The 18872-nt window shown below is 32.3% G+C and overlaps 1 protein-coding gene across 2 annotated transcripts in view; it reads right to left on the reverse strand.

Annotated features, from left to right (window-relative positions):
• Positions 1-18872, reverse strand: part of Nox (NADPH oxidase) — a 34603-nt gene that overhangs the window by 5964 nt on the left and 9767 nt on the right. The window lies entirely within an intron of this gene.

Here is an 18872-nt window from a genome sequence, read left to right on the forward strand (position 1 = left end):
AATTGTAAAGAATTTATTCACTTGTGGGAGCAGTTTCACGTAGAGTCAAAACTATCTTGGTTGATTCAATTCAACATCTTGTGAAGTGGTTGACAGTTTGAAACTTAATGATTCTTTCTGAATGTTATAGGGTTGTTTCATTTCTTTTGGCTAGCGCTTTATACTAAATTCGTTTTGAATCAAGTTTCTCCAAATTTCCAGTGCAATATTCAAGTTAGGTTTAAGAGGAATATGCACAAATGGATATTTTAGTACCGTTTTAAAAGGCTAATGCGGTTTTGCTTGAAATCTACTTTTTGATGTTTATACTCTGCATAATCATTATTGATTCAATTAAAACTGAAAAACCATAAATGTTTTCAGTTCTTTTCACTTAAATAAATTAATGCGAAGCTGTGATTTGGCAATAATAATTAAAGGAGAGATTACTCATATTACATGCAGAACATGCCAATTTTTAGATTGTTTTTCAAAAGAGTTGAATAGTACATAAACAATTATAATGATGGTATTTTTCTAGTATTTTATTTATTAATAATTAGATAAAACAAATAGTTGATTATTACCATACATCTTGTAATATCAATTGCAAAAGTGTGTTGAAATGATTGAGCTGGCTATTTGTTAACAAATTTTTCAAAAGAACTGTTTTAGTGCCAAAGCCAACATATATTAAAGAAGATTTATATTCTCCCAGTGTGAGAAAAGAAGACCGCAAGAATGTGTTCAAAATGGCTGAGCTGGCTAATTGCTCAGAATATTTTAAAGAAACTGGTCGATTTCAAAAGTCAACATAGATTAAAGAAGAATTGTATTTTCTCAGCATAAGAAAAGAAGAGCAGAAGAAAAATATGAAATGATTGAGCTAGCTAAAACGTAAGTTTTTTATACTTATTTCATAAAAATGCAGAGATTGTAGCAAACATTTATGTTAATTTAAGTCAAATTGAAGATTAATTAGAGTGTGATTTTCTAATTACAAGACACATTTTTAAATTATCTCTATTCGTAAATGAAACTATTCGAGTAATTACTTTTACTTGGATACTTACTACCTGATCCAAATTATGATGACAAAAACGGCTTTGATCAAAATTCTCTGGCTATTTCAATTAGGCTTAAATCTGTGCAGCGTGGAGGTCAATTTAACTTTTGCATTCATGTTTTTCCGTAACTAATTCAAGTTTTTGCAATTTACGATGACAAAAATAGCCGGTCATAAAGATGGTGTGTGGTAAACTCAGCAATATAAGCAATTAAAAATATATTACCCTCATTTTTTGAATGTTCCAAGAATGAGTGAGTTTCAATTAAAATGACTATAAACATAATTTAGAAGAATGTAAGCTTTACTAATGATGAGACAATTTATTAAAACACGCTCGTTCTAAAGTAATAATAATTGTTTAGTGAAGCGAATTCTGACATTTGTAAAACTCTACTAAAAGTAGTGTAATTAAGCGAGTTTTTAAGGATTAAACAAAAAGATACCCCAAAAAAATTGGCAAACGTTGACGCCTTCTAGCGGGCAAACGGCTAACCAATCGATTTTTATACGTCAATGGAAAGCTCATTTCATTGGCTGTCCATCGACATATAAACCTTACTGTTATTTACTGTTTAGTGACAGGATGCACCACAAACATGTTTTGATTGGCTAATTTGAAAATTAGGAAAACACGGTCACGTGACTTACTTAGTCTACCACCACGTAATGCTTGAAAATTTTTTTAAAAACTTTTATTGCAAATGACAATTTTCGTAAGGGTCAAATTTGCCTGAAACACCGCCACTATCCTAATGGGTTTTGCGCGTCAGCTTTGCCAGTTAGTGCAAGCGAAAATCGACCTTAATGATTGTATTTCTTTAATTTTGCTACTACCCTGGATTTGGCAATCATTGTGCTAGGTTTGTGCCAAATATTAGTACCGTATCTGCCCGATTTAAAAAAAAATCCTTTAAAGATATTAGAGCGGTAAGAGTCAAGGAAAACATTTAGCTTTGGAGCCCTCTGGCGGCCAACTGAAGCAACCTATCAACACAAGCGGCCATATTTTTTTGAAAGCCCACTTTATTTTCTATCCATTGACATATGAAAGTCTATACAAAGTGTTGTGTGTGACAATAAAGACAGTTTTGACTAAATTTGACAACTACTACTTTAGCCTTCATTAATTCGGTTATTTTGACAGTTACAGGGTGGTTCAATGTATCAATTTAAATAGTGATTTTTTTTAAATAAGTGGCGTAATACAAACTGCTTTAATTGTGAACAGAGAATCAGACAGATTTATAAGAATGTGTTCCGTTTGAAAAACTAGACTTTCTGTCCTTTTTTAGAACTGATTTTTTGACCACACTGTATTATATATTTTGACGTCTTTCTGCACCCATTCCTAGAACAAACCTTGTCTAACCTGACAAAACACAAAAATCAAGAAAAAAACCTTTCCTGATATGTATAAATTAAAAATGTTTTGAAGACCAAAAATATCAAATTTCACATAAAATAGTAAATATCTCAGAAACGGATACACGAAATATGTCTAGAATTTGGCGTGGAATACAAAAACTAAAAAATATACAGAGTATCCCATTCCGGTTAATTCGTTGCACACATATTTTCTTATTTTTACTTTTTTTATTAAAAAAGGTTTTTTAGCCTCTCCAGTTGTGATAATTCAGGAAGTTAGGGGGTATTGTTAGGTTAGGTTAATTATTAGGAATTACTGGGCATTACACAAAATTAGTGGGCATTTCTGGCATATTGGAAATTAGTGTATAATATTTTACTCAGCGGTTTACCCTTCGTAAATGTGTGTTAAAACCAGGCAAATTCAAGTAAACACAAATCGTTCATAAGTAAAAATTACATTACATTTTACTTTCGTCTTTGCCATATTATAACGTATTACAATTAAGGAGACAAACATTTTTCTGTCAAACGTAATGGTTTAAAAAAATGTCTGTTAAAAAGTTACATTTTGACAACAACGCAAATTGCGTCTGTAACGTCATACTTATTTTGTTTAATTTTCGGATACTTAATCAAGCCCAGTCATTTCTCTAGACATTAAAATGCCTACCTTTCAGTCAAAAACCTAATCTAACATCATCTTAAGGCTATTTCAATTTAAATGAAATTACTCTCAAGTCTTCTGACTAATGAGCGTTTAGCTGGCGGTCGTTAATACCTTAACAGTTCCAGGTGTTATTAATGTTTTTGATTTATGACGGTCGCACGGAAAACAAAAAGTTTGAAATTAGACGTAACATTATCTAGGCATGCATGTATTGATATATCATGTCTTACAGCGATGTCAGAGCAACAGAATTACGAAATTACCATCACTTTTGCAACTATTTAATGTAAACAACATAAGGCGACTTACCATTGCAGTAATTATTGTTCTGGATGCACAATTCAATTATTATAAACATCAGTGTATGCAGACGCTTTTGGTGTGTTGTTTTTTTGAACACGTTGTATATATTAATTAGAGGTGAACGTACAAGGATTTACTACCCAGCAATGTTTACATTATAAACAAATATCTGATGCAAACACCAGTTTTCATTGAGTTATTAAACAGCATTCCAATCTAGGAGCACTTCCTTCATTAGCCAAATGTGAAAAAAAACAGTTGGTGGTATCCGTAACTCCTCACCATCAAGATTATACTTTACAACCTTGTAATGTTGTAAATTAGTGTTGTAGTGTTTATTACGGGTTAAATTAAGCCGTTACGCCAATTAAAAATTTCAGTTTCGGTTCTGCGGGTGTCGTAAAACTGTCACGAGTGTTGTAATTGGTCGTTTACGCGCATAGCCGGCTACCGGTAATAAAGTAGCTGGTTGTAAAGTCGCTTTACCGCTTTTCATCAGTTTGCTGTCTGAAAAAAAGTTTTACTAATGGTGTTTGTTGAATGTCAATATTAAAAGTTACAATCTGATTTATAAACAAAAAACAACTGGGTGTCCCAACGATAAAGCTAATCAGCCAAATTGCTTAAAAAAAAAGGGAAAAATATTGTTAAATTAAAAAGTTTCTAGTATTTTTTCTGTATGTTGGTAACAAACCTGACTAAAAATGTTTTAAATTTACCCCACTTTGTAAATATTTATTATTATATTCTTAATGTGTCATATAATCTAATAGTTTTTTTAAATCTTATACTGTTATTAATACCATATTTTCATACTTATTACCTAATGTACCATATGGTAGACGATAAAAAGTCAAGTTGTATTTTGAATTATTTCCCGAAATAAGCTTAGAACAAAATAAAAATGTATTTCCAAAGGTTTTACTTGTCCTTAAAGAGTAGTTTTGCACTAAAAATAGTGAAATAGACATTTTTTTTCTACATTAAGTGAGAAAAAAATAAGTTTAATGTTTAGAAAAAAATCAGAGTTGTATCAGTTTTTATTAAAAAAATCAGCTCAATAGAGTGGCGTTTTAAAGCATTTTTGCTGCTTCACCACAACACTACAATAGTTATTTACCTAACAAGTGCAGAAAGTGGTACTTTCCTGCACGAGACTGCAGTTGCCCGAACTCCGCTTTGCGTCAACAGGTTGGTTGGATATCAAAACGTCAGAAATCATATTTCTACAGCTTTGTTTGGGTTATTGATTCTGAACTGTTTCGAATATGGGTTTGGACCATTTGCACGATAATTTGTATAAAATCCTGTAATCAGTACACAACAATACTTATCCCATCCATGCAGATGGTCCAAATCAGTTCGAGAACAGTTCCTGAAAGATTCAGAATCATGAACAATTCAGGTTCAAATAAAAGTATGGAAAAACTGTTGAACTTTTTGTTGGATTCCTCTAAAATCATTTTTGGTCTACCTTATATAACTTTTTACCGTCTATTAAAACACTTTTCATTCTTACTATTTTACTTCAACTAATGTTTCTGTATTTAATATTATTGTACCTCATTTTATACAGTTTTACTTAATTGTTGAATACTTCTGGTTTTTTAATGTCGGTTATCATTATGTTTTAGACAAGGTCGGTTATGCAAATTAAATCTACTTTTTTCGCTCAGTTAGTGTCGTACTGCTCACATTTAGTTACTTTTTTTAACAATATAATGTTAGATCTGTAATAGCCTTGGTCTTAACGACATTTGAATATGGGTTTGCCGCAAAAAAGTGTTGTCGTATTACTAAATAACAAGGTAATTTTGATCGTGGTATTTGATTTGATGGGATTACTTTCTTTATTATCAAATTTAGAATGTCGTCCAAGAAAACAGATTTAACACAAGAACTAGACTAAAACCTTCGTGTTTCAACTAAAATCCTTTTCAATTTTAATCCTTATTCAGCATAGCGATCTCCGTAATTTACTGCAACTTAATTGACAAACTAATAGCGCGAAAACGTTTAATTCAGCACGCTAATGAGTTTCTGACGTCCCCCATTGCAATCCCAGGTAGAATACCGTAAATGGGCCTTAATCAAATTAACATTACAATGCCATAAAGGCTCTATAGTCCCCAATGACCAACAAACAGCACGACAAATACAGTTATCCTCTTCTATTTGTGCAGCTTCTTTAATTGCACCACTTAGGAACGAACCAGTCGACTTTGTAGCCGTCTGATACAACACAATGTTGTAATCGATTTTAAAAACAAATCACAGGTGGCTATACTGCCTAAACAAGCTACTTAATTGGTGACCATAAAAAAACCACATTCAGATTTGTAACCGTTCGAATACGCTTAAGAATAACCTTTACGGATTTCTTCAGATCGAATTAGAATTATACAGGGTGATATGGAGCAAAGTTTAATCTTCTGCTTGTAAAAAGAAACTTAACTGGTCTGAACGGAAGCTGGTTTAATTGAAAAAATCACAGTTTGATGCTGTTGAAGATTGATGAACCAATCAAATACCAAGCTCCAATTTAAATTCCACTACTGAAATTATAGCAGAAATATTGAGTGGATCTGAGGCTGATAATCACTGTTTTAATCAACGTTTTAAATATTTTGATTGGGTGTCAATTATCATTGACCTTTCACATAATGTGCAGGAAAATACCAGAACCTGCAAAACGTCTCCAGAACGTGATGATCTACATCAATTTTGTTTTTTTAGGTTAATCTTCTGCTTGGGTCGTTTCCAAAGGTTTTATTTATGTTTCTATCCAATTACTGTAAAGGAACCACAAGCAAAAACGTCAATTTGAGGAAATCGACTAGTCAAACTATCAAAACATTTTCAAGTTTATTAGTTGAAACACATTTCCACTTTTTTCAGTTTTTCATTCATTTCACATTTTTCATTCACATTTTCACATTTCCAAGTTTTTGTAAATTTCAGGAGAAAAAAAATCAGCAGATTCTCTGGAATGATGAATTATTTTGCTTTGATATCTACAAATGTTCTTTGTAGATCTGACAACATATCTTTCAAGAATGAAGAAGAAAACGTGTTTTGCAGTGTTTTCACTATTTCCGCATGAATTGAAAAAATGTAATTAAACAATATGATTTTTTCAGAATACCTTACAGAGCTATGAAATTTGGTCGATTTTAATATAAAAACAGTACAGTTGTTTGCAATACAGTGTGTCCCTTATCATCAAGAAGACCTGAGGATCCTTAACAGGATGTTGAATACTGGTCAAACGTTTTGAATCTGACTGCAGTACTTCAAAATTGAACAAAATGTGCTAAATAAAGATAAGTACTGAAGAAAAGCAGTTTAGAACATAACGACTTTGCGCTATCTTCATGTATCCTAATTATTTATTAGATTTCAATATTAGAATTCCCATAAAAATGTCAAAAATATCTAAAAACTTATAATTTTGGAGATGCTTTATCTTGAGTTGCAAGGTTAAACATGATATTTAGATTTTCTAAAGAATATGTGGAACCAAGGGAAGACACAAATAGTGGTGATTTACCTGGAGAAGACAAATTTTTTAGAATCTCATTTAACAGAATATTAGATTCCAAACGTTTTGTACATTTTTCAGGACTAAAGCAAAATATCTGAATTCTACTTAACTATAAGACTTTTGGATTCTACTTAACTTACTTTTGGAGGTAACATCATTTCCATCCACCTGAAAAATCCACTAGAAATGTATTAAACATGATTTAGTGACTGAACATTCACTTAATCCGTCAGATATCATCTACAATCTACACCTTATACAAATTTTAAATCTCTCCTTGTCTACATCAACGGTAGTCTTAGTCAGGTGGATGCTTAAAGTCTTCAGTTTCCATCCAAGCAAATACTTATTGAAGATTTAAGAAGATTACACACATTTTTTATACACATCACTATCTATTTACAACTTTTAATTCAAAGTCGAGGTAAATAATCTTCCTTCCAAGATAAACTTAAGCATCCTGTATAACAAGTCGCGGTATAAAAAAACCGGTGAACTGGTGTAATTTATACTCTTATGGTAACGATTCTTCTCAAAAAAGAAGCAATAAAATAAATCCCTGTCTTTCGACGAAGCAGTGATGCAACGCATTTTTTAAGAAGATGCAACGTAATGTATGCATTAACAGATATCTAAAGGAAGTACTAATAATGGCAAATTTATGGACATTGACTTATTACCCGTGTTTTCAATAAATTTGTATACTCAACGAGTATTTATGCAAATAAACTGTGATGCTGTATAATTAAGTTATTTACTGTATAAGTCCTAAGCTAGTGTACATTCTGTGAAGTTTATAATATGCTATTTGTATGCAAATTTTAATAGTTAAGGTAAGATTTAATTGTAAAAACATTTAGTGAAAACCAGAAAGTATTATATAGAATTCCAATGTTGAAATAACTGTTTTTCATCATGTTGCTGAAGTTAATAAGTAGGTGGTAACAAAAACATAATACTTTACCTTGTAGGTAGGGCATAACATACCAAATTAGTCACATAATCTATTATGGACATAAAGATGATCTTTGATTTTAATTAAACATTGTTGTCAGTGTGTCGACCTTGATCGAACCATGTCGAATCGAACCTCTCAATAAATATTGAGATCGACTCCATATATGGACGCTAGCCAATATAATTGATATTACCACAATTAATTGGTTCTGACCAGATTAGTGATATGTTCATAAAAATCAAGCGGATTAGCTATGAAATTTATGACAAATAATCATTATAGAGCTCGTAATCTGCAAATCAATCGAGACGAACTGCGAGAACTCGTAATTTAGTCAATATCCAATCGAACCTGCGGCAAAAAGACTTCGGATCATCCGATCAAAAAAAAAAAAACTAAATCCAATTTGAATTTTAAATTTCCAGTCTCAGTTTTAAATTACTCAAGGTTTGATTATATTATACTTGAAATCTTTTTTTACTTCAATGTTATTCGGTTACTGCTTACTTATCCATAACGAAATGGCATTCCTGCATGTTATTGCGTCATTTGAGGACTTTAATATGGCATTTTGTTCGAAATAAACGTTGAAACGCCACCTTTTTAAGGAAACCTACCAGGAGAGGTGATTTTGCTTTAATTCCACTCATAAAAGGTGCAAATTATGTTTTGGAACAGTTTAGGAGAATGTTTATAGCTTACTTAAAAAGTACTATTATTATCGAAGAACTTTATGAGTTATTTTGCAATTAAAATATGATTCTATATTTTTGTTGTTTAAGGATCTAAATAAACATTTCACAAGTAAAAAACCCGATACTTTCCAATTTTTGTGGTAATTTTTAAATTTCTAATTTAACATTCTTTATGTACCTACGTATCTGGATACCTTAGTTTATGTTCTGACCACCAGAATGTATTAATGCACGTAGAATTATTTACTATAAACAACATTCAAAAAGTGGGAATTGCATACTCTATTACTTATTATGATACATAAATGTATTTTCTTATAAATGTGGTAGCAACAAAAAAGTACGAGAAAATTTGTTTTTGGGTCAGTATTTTGCATGGATTTTAATAATGACACCCCAAAGACCTATTATACAGTTTAATGATGTTATATATCATGCATGGTCCAATATTTTAATCGATTACCCATCATAATTCATGCTCTCGGGTTAAATGTTTAAATTATGAACCTGAAAGTAATCTGACAGTACCGATCTCGGCATCGATTTATGGCCCGAAATTACCAGTATCCAGTGCCTAAATTATTATCGTTTTTTTCCATTCGGCAAAACAAAAACGTGCGTTAATATCTCCTTAAAAGTGGGTTTATTAAATGTAAGTACCCAAAAAGTGAGCGGTACCAACGATCTGAAGTGCGATCCATCAACCAAAAACCCAGACAACGTAAGAGAAAAAGTAACTGTTAGTAACTGCCGCTGAAACCCGTCATTAAAATCTCTTTATTTTACTTAATTGCCCATCGGCTGTTTGCACGACCCAATCCGGGCTTAATTTGATGTATTCACCTGTCATTCGTGATCAGTGAACTGGGCTAAAGAGCGTCACGATTCGTTTTTTGCGAAACTAAAATCGACTGACCACCGAAATGAAAAATTGTACGGAAAATCAAAATATCACATTGTTTGTCAAGAGTTTTTAAACATCAGATGTACAGATGAAAGATTCTAAGATATTTATTTTTGGAAAAAATGTTAAGATAATTTAAAGTATTTTAGGAGAATGATGAGGAAAAGGCCAAGCAAAACAATTCAGGCTATGTAATTTGGGTTTTTTGTAAACTATAGGTCTGTTTGCAGAGAGAATCATCTCCAACTAGTAATCAGAGAAATAAATACATCCACTGGCCACATGTCAGAAAACGTCATAGTCACACGTGAGCATTCAACCAATGAAACTTGACATTTACCATTTCTGAGTTGAAAACCAGTCAGCGATTGCCTCTGCGAACAGACCTAATAAAATGCCAAGTAGAAGTGTTTCTTGTAATGTCTTGTGTGTTGTTCCAAGTAGAAATGTTGCCAAAGCTTCTCAAACTGTGTTCTTAGCCTCAAAAGTGTCACCGTGTTTACTCACTGTTTTCAAACGGTTTTTGCATCAAAATGTCACCAAAAATTTTAAAATCATTTTTTAAACTTTCAAAGTGTCTTCTGAGCGTCGAAAATGTTACTACAAGACCGTTTTTAGTGGTTCAGTTTCATCTCATCACCTCAGAAAATCAACCAGTAGTTTTTAAACCGGATTTTGTTGCTCAGAAAAACTAAAATATCACCAGAGACTCCAAAACTGGAGGAGCAATCATTCTGTAAGTAGTCTTTACAGCTCCATCAAACCAAATTTGACAGTTCATCATGTAAGCATTACGAACAGTAACAGCTTTACTGATCTCAGACAAATTAGAGTAAGTAAAGGTGGATTTATGCACGAAGTTACATGAACATCAAACATCAACATCATCGAAACATCAACATGGGTAATGGCATGTGGACATTTATGCAACCAAATTTTCTATTAAGTTTAGTTAAGTTAAATTAAGAAGTTGAGCAACTTTTAACTTTCTTAACTTAATATAAATTTAATGCTTATCGCGCATGGCAGAAATAGGCTTTGGACAAATGACAAATGTCAATTACAGTTATCTTGATTGACGTTTTCTTTCTTTGTCAGATTTTTCCGCCAAAAGGCCCTGTGGGTCTGATTTGGGCAAATCACAAAACACAAAATCTGTGAAAACAAATTAGTGCAAACTAGTACAACAAAAGTAGTATATACCAATATATAAAATCAACTCCCAAATAGATGATTACAGCTGATTAGCTTGTTAAACAGTACCTACATTTATATTCAAAAAATCATCGGATTTATAAAAACAATTTAGCTAAACATACATACATACATAAACAATCTTTATTTCCGAGGAAAAAGGATATCGACCTACCGGTCTTTCTGCCAATGTTACAGAAACAAAGCTTAACGTACCCACATAAATATTTGTGAAAAAAAAATAAATAAATAATGTTTTACAAAGAAAAGGTTAAAATTAATAGTTAGTCCGTTTTTTTAGGTAAAATGTTCCAACAGAGTATATTGAGGAAAGGCGTAGCGAGATTGTCTATTTGGTCTTGTGAGGAAGATGGGGTTTATAATTGTCCAGTTGTGGGGGTTGCCTTTCCATTTTGCCTCTAGTTTCGTTAATCGTTCTGTTATTTTTGTCATTTGTGTCCGTTCATAGAGTAATTCGTTGGTTGGGTTATGTAGCGGGTTTTGAGGATGTCTAATCTTGGTTACTAGTCTAAGTGCAATTTGTTTTTGCTGGTCGCATTAACTCTTAGTATGTGCGTAGTCGAACAGAGGTCTGCAAATAGATTTGTATATTTTAGTTGCAGTTTTTGTGCTTATACCTCTGTTCTTGTACGTCAGGGCTCTGAAATGTTTAGTTCGTTTAATAATTTCAGTTCTCACATTTTGTGCATGTTTTGTAAATTTGAGTTTTTGGTCAAGTGTTATCCCTAAGTATTTTATTTCTGGGCTTGGTGTAGTTACATTACCGTCTGCTGTTATTGTAGGAGAGTTGTCTTTTATTTTGTGATTTGGTAAGAATAGTTGGTTTTTCGTGGGGTTTGGTGTTAATCTCCATTTGTAGAACCATGCCGTCGTGTGGTCTGTTAATGTCTGAAGCTCCTCTACAGCTTTTGCCGTAGTTTTGGCATGAACTATGAGTGCTGTATCGTCAGCATATTGTAGAATGTAGTCATGTTTGCTTATGTAGTTTTTGTCAAGTAGATTGTGGTTGTATATGTCATGACAGTAGATATTGTAGAGGAAGGGTGATAAAGGCGATCCTTGTGGTAGTCCTTGTTCAGGAATAAAAGGAAAGGAAAGGGTGTTGTCTATACGTATTTCTAATTGTCTGTTTTCCAGTAAGTTTCTACTAATGTGGATTAGGTATTTTGGAGTATTCAGTTTATGTAGTTTGTATAGTAGTCCTTTGTGCCATACGCTGTCAAATGCTTTGTTGATGTCCATAAAGAGACATGCTGAAACAAGATGCGTAGTTTGAATGTTGTTTTAGCTAAACAAAATGCCTCAAAAAACCATTTTCGAGATCTTAGGACACGGTAAGGACAATTTTGTTAGGATTTTTTCTGAACAAATACATGAAGCGATTTATTTTAACAATTGAAGTACGAAAAACACAATTTGACAACGCCGTGAACAAAATAACTCCGTAAGGCGCATGCGTATTTTTTCTTAGCTGTTAATTTAGTGCTGCATAAAATGAATGTAACTACAAACCTTACTTCAATTTAGTATAATTCTTACTTGACACTTAATATACTATTCTTACATCATGTGACAGTCATAAGTGTGACAGCTTGGTTGTTACGCTAATTGGTTCTGCTGTGAGTAGCAGAGTCAATTTAGCGTAACAAGCAAGCAGTATAGTAGTTTGTGATTGGTGAAAAAAGTTGTTGTCGTCTTGACAGCTGATGCAATTAAAATGTGTGCGTGACAGCGTGTTATTGTATGGAACACCTGGTCTATAAAGAAAGTCATAGAAAAAGCATGGTATTCTACTGGCATGTAATAAAGACTATTACTCACTCGAAGAATCACACTCGCCTTTCGGATCGTTAAAAGTTTGACCAACTGTTGGAAATTAACTGTTACGAAAACAAATAAAAAAATACGATTATATTGAAAAACACGTGTCACGTTTACTTTCAAAATAGTTGAAATATAACAATCCAACCAGATTTTCATTGTTTGGGTCCTGTAAAACAATAAACAATGTAACCGAATTGGAAACGAATACAATAAACCAAAAGAAAAAAGATTTATTGTCCAGCTTGATAATATCAGAGTTTTTGAGTCGTACGTGACTCCGTGTGGCGGCCTTTAAGAGCAACCGCCTGAAAATAGGCATAAACCAGCCTATAACTTGGTACGGTCCCATTAACGTCTGAATGCGTTTGCTATTTACGATAGTTTTCGTTTTATAGGTTCGAAGCACCTGACGGTACTGTACCGGGTGTCTCGTAAACAGGTATTTGTTGAGATCTGCCTCGACATGAGCGATGGTGTGCGTATGAACCAAATTAAGGTGTAATTTCGTCGGTTTACGGTCAAGCCAATTACCAAGTTTCGAGATAAGGAAAATGGATAAGGACAAGCAAAAAAATCGACCGTTGACAGTCGAAGCTGTCGGCCAATTAACAACAAACAAGATAAAATGCAACGGACTATTATTCACCGTGTCAAAGCCAATAAGCCTAAAATGGATATCTAGTTCTGACCGATATTTAATTGTGTGGAGGCGTCATTTTGGTGAAGGTCGCACTAGATCCGTATAATCATTCATTTTGAAAAGTCGATCAACAAATCAAGGCGGAATATTTCTTATCAAATAATATTCAAATGTGTTAGAGAACAACGTATTACAGCAGCCGTGTTAATTAGATGAGAGTAACGATATCTACTACTTTAGAAAGGAATGTTTAACATAGCGTTAAGGCAAAAGTGTTTCTTTGATCGGGTATAGGGAGCCGTTGCATCAGAGATTCCTCTTTCAGATAGTCAGTAATTACCAATTTAATTAACATTGCTGCCTTCTACGTGGTTGAAAAAGTAAGGATAGTTTATCAGTCGTGGAAACGGGAACGTTTGCATTGGCTGGTAATTTCCGGCTATCATCCAGTTTTGTAGGAGGCTCATTCATTATGCAATATGCAAGTTGAAATAGAAGAGAAAGTTCTCAAATCGTTACTTAGTACAATCTTTTTAACCAACTAAACAATTAACTTGTAAAGTAGCTATCTATTATGTCTTAAAAAAGAATAGATATGATAGGTATGTTTGCAGAGACAATTTTCAACAGGTTTTCAACAGAAAATTGTAGAAATTGCTGGTTTAGTTGGTCAAATTCTCACGTGACGATGATGTCCGATTTCTGGCCAATAACTGGTGTATAATATTTTCCTGATTACTATAGTTGGTGATCCTCTCTAGGAACAAACCTACTGACCTAATCTAAAGTAAAAAATTAAATCATTTATTTTCTGACACATGTTTTAAAAAACAGTTGCCATCAATCTTACCATCATCTTGAACATACTTTACATTACTAATACGTGATGAAAGCTGTCAATTGGTAAGAAAAGACAACTTAACTTAAAAGATCATTAAACCTACTCGGTAGAGTAACGTTAGTAAAATAGTAAGTTAAGAATATCTTAAACTAAATTAGGAAAATGTAAGTGCAAATTAGCAAAATAAAAAAACAATTTAAAACACAAACGAATCATAACTTTCTATACAGGGTGTTTATTAAGTACTTATTTGTTGTGTGTGTATTGTGTTGGGTGTTTTTATAAATAAAAAGCTCGTATAATCATCAAGCAAACGCAACATTTTAGAGATACTAAAATAACCTCAGTTAATATGCTTAGAAATGTCAGCTTTAAAGAGTTAATTGTGTTCCAAATTTGATCTCAATAACTTAAAAACTAGAAAAAATATTTAATTTTGACTCCCTGTATCTTCGACATGATGCGTTTCCTGTCATGTACAAAATTTGTTTCTGCTTGAAATTGCTCAAAGATTTACCCCAAAAACTGTGTACAAGTACTTTTAATAAACATCCTGTATACATCAAAGGATTAGTGGTCATAGAAAAATAGAGACAATTTCGAATGCTTTGCAAATTGAACAGTAATATTTTCTTTGATTCATTAAATTGAAGGTTTTGGTTAAAAATACTATAAAGTTTTGAATTTATCTGGTGATGGGTAAATTACCTTCTCCATCCAAAGTGACGGAATACATTTTTCAGCTTTTCTCCCTGACTGGACCAAATTTTGTAGTGTTTTTTCAGGTTATTGGATAGGAAATTTAATGAGGATTCCGAAATTGTGCTTAAAACAGTCATTTTCTTACTCCAAGTGGGTTTGACAAGCAATTTTGTCTCTGACTGTCAAACTATGCTCAAAAGTTGCAAAAATCACGATTTAGAAAAGTTTTTTTGCACCATTCGATACAAAACGTGTTTCTGAGATTTATGACAGTTATTTTGACATTGGTCATGTGACTGTCTAGCTAAATTATCCTCATTGTATTTCAGTATCGTAAATTTGATTTTAGAAAGCGTGAGTTGGATTTCAGATTAGTCTCTTGTATTTCAGAAAAGGTCTGTTGGATATTAGAATACTTATTTTAATTTCAGAATTTGTCACGTGTATTTTGAAAAAAGTTATTTCAATTTCAGAATTTTATTATGTTTCTGTGTGTTTATTAGTCCATTTTTTTAATTTAATATCAGCGAATTGTTCTATATGTAGTAACAATTACGAGTTACAAAACGCCAACAAGAATAACTTTGTCAATGAATACAAAATTTACATCCAAACTGGCATATCTTCATTTGCTAAAACTTTTAATAACTTATTTGTAACAATGACAGCACAATTACCTTTCACAAATGTTAGTATGAAGATTTCTGATATACAATTTTAATTTTCCAAATTATAAATAACCGTGTCAAAAATCCGACTGATCTTTTCTGAAATGCAATTTCTAAAATCAAAGTTATTATTCTAATATTGAATGTACCGTTTCCGAAATACAAGTGATATTTCTAAAATCCATCACATGGTTTCTAAAATTCAATTGATGCTTTCTAAATTACATATGTAAATGGTGTAGAGTTTAACACAGTTTTCGAAACAAGACGTGTTTCTGAGTTTAATATAATAACCAAACACAGGATAGGACTAAGCAAAATAATCAGTTTAGAGCCTTTCACAGTCACTTTTTTAAAATGTTACAGAATGCAGAGCAAACTCAATTGGAGTTATTTTATTACTGAGTTTTAGAAAAGAATGTGACATTTTTCTGAAAAAAGGTAACCAAATTTCTTATTAACATATTCTAGAGTTTTAACTCTTTCAACAAACAAAATTTTCATCATTTGAATAATATTAAGGTACATTTTTTTAAATAATTTGTTTATACACACTTAAATGTTAATTGTCAAGACAACAATAAATATCGTTCTTTTGCTTAAAAATCTTTTAACATTTTGTATTTTAAAAAACTGGCCCTAGAGAATATTTTTTTATATTTTTAGGACAATGGAAACCAATTACAATGTTGCCAGTGCCAAAATATTTTACTAGAATACAGTCTGAAATGATATGTCAAATTATAGTCCTTTAAAAAGGACAAAAAGTCCTTCCCCCTTTTCAATCCTTTGTCATCTTTTAACTGTGTTTTAGAATATAATTAACTCTAAGCTCAATACTCACGTTTATTATAAACCATTAATTTAATAATCTAATTTTAATAAGTTAGAACAGTTCAAATTCTTAACAGTTTTTTGTAAATGACGTATTTCTCAAAGGCCTACAAACAAGAATCTCTTCTGTGACCTTCTATTATATTTTTTTGTATATGAAAGCCATTTTTTGGACTAATTTGAACTAAATCTTCTTAGGCTAGGTTAGGCCAGCTTAAAAATTTTATAAAAGTTTAAATTTAGGCATTCACATTTGTGAATCAACAAACTAAAACTTACGTTATTATTCAACTGGTGACTTATAAGTGGTACTATTTTCTATCTACATTGTTTTTTGACAGTTAACACTCAAGCGGTACCAGTTAATGGTACGATTTCCGCCTACGTGATGAAATCACAATTTATGTGCGTAACGGAACACTAAAACACAACAACATCCATTTACTATGTCACTATAAATGTGCCGTAAACAATATTTGAGTCTACAAAACGGATAAAAGCCGTCGTAGACGTCAATCAGTCCAGATCTATGCACTTGCGGACTGATTTACGTTTAAACGTTTTTTTTTTCTTACAGAAAAGTTGTTTTCCTCACTGTTTGCAGTAAACGTGATGAAGAAGGTTCAGGTAGAAACGTAGCGTTTAATTCAATTCTTCGTTCGTCTTTTTTTTTGTCAAATTGATGGTACCCGGGAACCAGTTCGAGGAGAAGGTCGCTTCCGCTAATTGACGTTACGGCCTTCGGTACTTTACGACCGAAGGGACTCGCCACTGTCGTTCTTAATTAAATCGCCGAAAATTTTCTGGTACCACCATCGAACTGAATACTTTAAAGTTTTATACAAGGTAGGGTACAAGGTGGAGTTAATTATCAATGGTGAGCGGTAAACGGTTGCAAAGAAAGCTAAGACAATCAAACAGATATCTCAATCAAAAGAGGACAAAATTGATAATAAAGAGCAAAACACAAATTAAAGATAAGCATAAAAAGTTAAGAAAAAAGCAGTAACGTAGCATTTTATTTTTATATGCAGTACTGAAATTACCATTATTCTGTCAAATATTACAGTGACGTCAGTATGAATGACACTATACAACTTTAGTTATGCAACCAGGCATACAAAACTGGATTGATAAACTTGGCGAATAGGCAAACCTCCAGAAATTTTAAAGCCTTTATAAATATATCCGTGTTGAAAACAATATGGCTGTCAAGTTTCAGCATCAAACAAATCAAAATTATACATCTTAGTCTTGGTAGACCAAACATAAATATTTTTACAAAAGTTGTATTTTTCAATCTTAGAGTGTCTCTTTTAAGCCAAACTTAAATTGAGTGCTTAAGTGAGATTTCAATTCAATTTGACTGTGACATTTTGCATATGACCTGTTACAGTGAAATCACCACTTAAGTACTTTTAAATACGTCATTGCACGGCCATAGTGGTTGGGGTCCCGTCAATACAAATCAATGAACCAGTATATATTATTATGTACATAGAAACGCCATACCAGTGTATTTATTCCATTTTAACAATTAACAACCTTCCTATAATGCAACTTTATGAAACTGCGAGCAAATCGGAACCATTAGAACGGATGCTCACCTTGCTCTTTTTATTAACGATTATGGACTCTATAGAGGACAAATAACCACCAAACTGTTTTAATGGTATTTTTATGGTACCACTCAGAAATGCGTTTTAAATGTGTGGGTCTAAACGTGTAATTAAATAAATGGGCGTGTAAAATGCCTTTATGGCAACACATACATTATTCATCATACATTCACCTGTGATTTGATTCTTCTAGGTAGGTAGTACCGACGTTACATTAGCATAGTTGGAGCGATAAAATGCCAAGTGTAGAGTGCTTTATACGAAAGCAAAATAACGACCATAGTACAACCAATTATGTTTTAACAGTACCCCGATTTGTGGTATAAATATCGCGTTTAATGTCGGGTAGTGGTACTGGTTACTTGGAGAGGGCGTCCAATGCGAGCAACGAAAGTAGATTCGTCCTTTAAAATTTGTGTGGCCAAAATCTGGTTTATGGTAACAGCATACGGTAAATCAGGGTAACTTCTGATTTATGTGTCTGGTGCTTACGTGCACCAGAATCGCTCTTGATGTCGTTTTAATCTCAATAATGTATTACAGTTTCAACTCCGATTTGATTTTCATGTTTTTACATCTAATGAATACAATCAAATGGAGCATTATTGCTTTTTGACATATACTGGGTGTGTGTTTAGCATAAATAAGTTATCTAGTCTTGTGTTGTTATAACAAAAAAGTTAACTCCCAGAGTTATTCACTATTAATCAATAATCATACTATTAAAAAATGTCATGTTATTATTTATTATTATATGGTAATCAGATTTTTTTAGAGAATTATTTTTGACAGGTTACTTGGAATTATTAATGATTGTGATGTCTGGTTTCATCGTTAAAGCTTCACGTCACGTGACATTAAATATCAATATTTTGTTATTAAGAAATACATGTTTGATTAACATTTAAGCAGTAACGGACAGTCAGGAGCAATGGACGTTCCCCAGATCCAGTTTTGATAAACCAAAACTCCAAAATTAGGTACAGTATCTAATAAAAATTCTTCTTATATTCGTTTTGACAAAATAGTAGTTCATATTGGA

The sequence above is a fragment of the Ips typographus genome, linkage group LG2, assembly GCF_016097725.1.
Source record: "Ips typographus isolate SLU linkage group LG2, UJ_Ityp_2.0, whole genome shotgun sequence".
Taxonomy (NCBI): Eukaryota; Metazoa; Arthropoda; class Insecta; order Coleoptera; family Curculionidae; genus Ips; species Ips typographus.